We start from the raw sequence: 6,067 nt of genomic DNA on the forward strand, positions 1-6,067 counted from the left end.
AATCCAGATGCGAAAATAATAAGTTACAATTTGGTAAAGGAAAATCAAAATCCGCAGCGAAAAGAAGAGCACGACATCTTGAAAGATGTCACAAATGCGGAAAATGGTCACACGAAGGAAAATACTCGACGAATCAGACATATTCAAATACCGAATTTGTTACTTTATGCAGAGATGGACCGTTCATATGTTTAGAAGAAAAAACGTTGAATGCTCGAGGTTACACCTACGTAGCTATGGAAAACCAATTAGTCTGACTATCTTATGAGTGAGCTAGAGCATATCACTAAGAAATCTATTTCACAGGTACGTTTGTACAGTTTTTTTTTTTTTTTTTAACCTTTTGATAATAAACGCTAATTTGTTCGCTATAAAGTATTAAATTGGTATTCGATAAAATTAGGTGTTGTGATCGAAATTATTGATATCATACAAAAATTTATTACATCACTGCGAAATTTACCGTTTATTCTTAAGGTATAAATATCTTTAATCATTCAACCAAAATATTTCAAAAATTCATCATGAGTTAAATTAGGTCGTTGAACCGAAATTACTTTACCGAAAAGAGGGGCGTATATTTTTGATAATATTTGATTGATTAAAGTTGGATAAAAGACCAAAAAGATTTTTATTTTATTTTTACCATGTTTTTAAAATTAATATTAAAATAATATTGTAAAATTTTTAAATCAATATATTTAAAATTGTAAATATTTGAAAAAATTAATATTTTTAATATAAGTTTGTATGTATAAAAACAAAAATATAATTTAAGTTTGGTGTGAATTTTTAATATGAATTTTTAATTTTATGCATTTTAAATTTAAGTTTGGTGTGAATTTAAAAACAAAAATTTACTTTATTTCGATAAGTTAAAAATATGATTTTTAAAATTCGTCGTGAGTTGAAGACTAGGTCGTTGAACCGAAATTGCTCTACCCAAGGGAGGGACGAGAACTTTTATTATCATTATTTTTTAATCTTATTGAACTAAAGTATGCCAAAAACATTAAAAAAACCTTTTTATATATAAAAAAAACGCCAATATGTTTGGAAATTTTGGTAAAATTTAATAATTTCTACGCTAATCACCCTCAATAATTTAAATTGTTACTGATTTCTTACAAATGAGGGCATTGCAAGATCTCAAGTGTGGGAAGGGGTTAAATTCTTTCGGATTTTAAAATTTTTAACTTAAACACTTGGTTACCATTAAAAATACTAGTAACGCAGTAGTTGTATTAGAATCTAGTGCTCTCTGATAATAAAGAACAGCCCTAGTCTTATATACTGACTACCCAATTCTAGTAAAATTTTTCAAAATTTTCAATTAAATGAACTCAAAATCATGTTTATACATATTTATGAACGATAAACTAGGTGTTAACACCGAAATTATTGTTACCTCGGAAAGGACATAAATTGAGAAACAAACCAAAATCTTAGAATTCATTTAAAATGGAATAGAGGAAAATAAAAAGGCAAATAAAAGAAAATAAAAGCCAAGTGTGGAAAAATTTACCAAGTTATTTAAAACATAAGTCACATATTTTTGTAACAAATAACTGAAGATACTTTTGTTTTGGACGATTTTAATCAGTTTTACCCGATTTACTGTAATATATTTGAAAGAAAGATGGATATACACGATGAATCAATTCCATCATTAAAAGGAAGTAAAGTCTTCCGAAAAAGAAATGCGCCTCTTGATTTAGGTCATGAAGTTGTTGTCCAGACCAGCTGTAGGTTGACGAAAAATCTAGAAAAGTCATCTCTAAAATCAGCAGGAAATCCACGGACCTCAGAATCAAATAGGGTTGCCAAGTGGTCAGACTTATCCTAACCATGAGAGGATCTGTCTTGTAAAATGGGGAGGACGCCGTGCAAATTAGCTGGATAAGACTAATGAATCAGATCCCCAGAAAGGATAATCTCCTTTAAAGATCAAAAATCAGCTTTTAAGACTGATATTACTCAATCCTTGAGATTGACCTTAAAGATTGAGAATTACAAACTCATGGAATTCAATGATATCTAAACTCGAGCTTGAACGAGAAAATATTTTGATCAAAATTTCAAACCAATTTGTTTTCTGAAAACCCATTTTTCAATGCGTTCATTACCATTGAACGTAAAATCCTAGGAATTCACCTGGAATTCATTAGGTCACCTGAACCAAATTGGGTGTCAGCCGTAAGAACGGTGGTTGCATAGCATGGTCGAAGATAGGACCTTGTGCCAGACCGAAAAATTATAAGGGTGAGCTTTACTATTGTTCCTACCAAGGATAGTAATTGCATCCGACACGTTATAGACCATAATTAAAAGCATGTCAGGGGACATTGCCTTAACAGTTGCTTGTTCAACGCTTTCCTTTACATCCGGACGGTAGTTTATCGAAAGGTAATATACGGAGCAAGTATACTGGATGTGTTGCTTTCCCAATACAAGGTTAGCAAGTGGGTGACACAAAACCGCAAGTATTGAGCTAAAATTTTCAAATCTGAAACCCACCAAACCCACAAAAACAATTTGCAAACACCGGTGAAGGGTTATCCCGGAAAACTTATCTAGGGTAAAAACTAGAGAGAATTTTCAAAAGATCAAATGTTTTCATAAAGATCCAATTTTCTTAATGGATCTAAATTTTTATAGTCCTGTGGGACTGTAAACCACATCGTTACTACCATTGTTCATACCGCCGTAATGAAATCACTGATGTACAAAGTGTGAAGAATAAAGAAGTGATTCTAGTATATTTCAAGACTATATTGCTTGAGGACAAGCAACGCTCAAGTGTGGGAATATTTGATAATGCTAAAAACGAACATATATTTCATAGCATTATCCCTCAAGAAAGACAAGCTTTTAGTTGCAATTGTTCTATTTACAAGTGATATTCGTTTAAATAATAAAAGGTGAAGACAAAAGACAGATTCGACGAATTGAAGACACAAACGACCAAAAAGCTCAAAAGTACAAAATACAATCAAAGAGGTTCCAATTATTGATGAGAAACGTCTCAAAATTACAAGAGTACAAGATTCGAAACACAAAATACAATATATTAAATTGTATGCTTTAACGCCTTGATTCGAGTAAAATTTTTTTTTTTTTTTTTTTTTTTGAAAAGTTAAGTTACTGGCCGGACAAGGCATTTGCCGCGGCGCGGCCTGCCTTGTCGCGGCGCGACACAACACATAAAATTTTTATCTCCTTAACCCAACTTCTGTTTTGAACCTTAGTTCATTGCCGCGGCGCGGAGCCCTTGGCCGCGGCGCGACATAACACTGGTCCGGGTGCCTGACCTGCAACATTTTACTTAAACCAACTTTTGCACATTTCATCATTCTCAAACACATTTAAAACAGCATAATTCATCCACCAACATAAAGATTCAGTTTCTAATATCTTAGACCATCCATAAACAACATTTAGACTTCAAAACATGTTTTCATACTCCAACCATCATTAGGTCCCAAGTTTGACAACAACAAACATGACTCATACCAAAACACTAGGCGTTGATAAGCGGTAACCATGGAGCGTGTTTACAATAAGGGACTTGCAATACCACTTACTCTAATGCCAATGCTCCTCAAGTGCTTCACACGGGTTCCTTACCTTCACGATGGACTTTAGTACCTAAAACATAAAACATCATGGGGGTAAGTTTTTACACTTAGTGAGTTATAGGAAAGTAATAAAACACAAAACACAAAACATTTGGGCACAAATCATAACACTTATCCTTCAACCCATTGGTTGCTTGCATACATTCGAATCCAATTCATTCATACCATAGACATGACTTACTAGGCCGAACCTAGTAATCATGCCTAAGCTAACCATAGACATACTAAATATGCCTAAGCTATCATCATCTCATACATAGACACTTAATGTGTCTAAGCTAACACAAACCATAGGCAAGATTACTAGCAATGTAATAACCTTGCCTAAGCTAAACATCAACCATAGATACAACTATTAGGTTAACCCAATAGTTCTATCTAAGCTACATAACTAGTGCACTTAGTCGTTTCTCTCTTGCACGGATGCAATCCGAGAACACTAAGCCACTCTTGACCCGCCCATATTACCCCCTATGAACTCACCTTGCTTAATTGAATTTCCTTGATCACTTGAAATCTCTTTTCCTTGATTAGCACCTATACATGAGCTAATCCCATTAATCACATAACTCAATCAAAAACACAACTTTCTTGAATCATTACATCTTTTCATACTTACACACACATTTAACCCCCTAATCACAACAAGCATACAAGTAGCCTTAAAATCTCATTTTTCCTAAGATGACAATGTTACCAATTCAACATCACATTTTAATCATGTACATTACTAACTCATCCCTTTTAGCTCTATCATGCAACTTTTTCTTTAATCCTTTCATTAATCATCAAATGTGCATAGTAATCCAATTTCATTACGAACACCATTAAATTATCAAATTATCAATTTCTATAACTTACAACTATAACAAAAGTTCATACATGAACATCCTTCATCACAATTTCTAGCTAGAACACATAATCATCTCTTTGAGACATTTTAACAAACACTTGGTGTGCATGACTAGAAACTTAACTAGAACATCACCAAATTCACCATATTCATAACAAAAAATCCATCATGCAAGTCTATACATAATTCCTCTTCCAAAATCAATAACAATTACATTCTAACTCAAACAATTGTGCACAATTCAACAACTAGCAACTATTTAAGCATAAAACTCATCATAAACACACCATATAAGCAATACTTGGACACAAAATCCATACCTTGACTTTTAGAGTTTAAGAACCCTAATTGTGCACAAAGAGAGTGAAATTGGAAGATTAGAGCTTGCTAAAGTGATTAGGGTGTCTTAGATTTCACTAATTCAAGATTGCATGAGTTTAATTTTAACAATTGATGGATCCTCCTCTTCCCTTTGCAAATGTCGACACTCACAAGAACTCCAGGAAGGTTTTCTGTATTTTGCACTTAATAATTTATTTTTCCAGCATTTTAATCCCTTTTATATAAATAACTTTGGCTTATTAGCAATTTCTACCCTCCCCACCACAACTATGGTTAGAGAAGTCCTTATTCTTAACTTTTCACCCTTAGTCCTTCCTAACTTAACCAATAAACTTAACTTTTATCCATTTAACATAAAATAAACTTTACCATTTAATTTCTTAGCAATAAAAAAATTTACATAAAATAATACCTTAAATATTTGGGATGTTACAACTCTCCCCCTCTTGGATCGTTCGCGTCCTCGCGAACCATTCTTGATGCAACGACGGATAATACTTCAAGAGCCATTCTTCGGGTTCCCATGTACACTCGGAACCTTTTCTAAATTGCCATAATACCTTCAATAATATTACCGACTTATTCCTCAAGTGCTTAACCTTTTGATCCATAATTTTTATCGGCTTTTCCGCATACCTTAACTTATTATCGACCTCAATTTCATTCAAAGGAACATAGGTTGATTCATCCGCCAAACATTTCCTCAATTGTGACACGTGAAACGTGTCATGTATATTACTCAATTCATCGGGTAGAGCCAAACGGTAGGCTACCTTCCCAACTTTCGCCACTATCTCAAATGGTCCCACGAACCTTGGACCCAATTTTCCCCTCTTTCTAAAACGAATGATGCCTTTCCATGGAGAAACTTTTAGCATCACTTTATCACCTACTTGAAATTCTATCGGTTTTCTCCTTTTATCTACATAAGACTTTTGTCGATCTTGTGCCGCCTTTATTCTTTCACGAATTTGGTCAATCATCTCGGTGGTTTGTTGTACTATTTCCGTGCTTCCTAATTCCCGTTGACCTACTTCGCCCCAACAAATCGGGGTTCTACACCTCCTTCCATACAACATCTCATATGGTGCCATTCCAATTGTAGAGTGATAACTATTGTTGTATGAAAATTCAACTAATGGTAAATGAGCATCCCAACTACCACCAAAATCGATAACACATGCTCTTAACATATCCTCGAGAGTTTGTATAGTCCGCTCACTTTGACCATCCG

This window comes from Rutidosis leptorrhynchoides, chromosome 1 (genome assembly GCF_046630445.1).
Source record: "Rutidosis leptorrhynchoides isolate AG116_Rl617_1_P2 chromosome 1, CSIRO_AGI_Rlap_v1, whole genome shotgun sequence".
In the NCBI taxonomy this organism is placed as follows: Eukaryota; Viridiplantae; Streptophyta; class Magnoliopsida; order Asterales; family Asteraceae; genus Rutidosis; species Rutidosis leptorrhynchoides.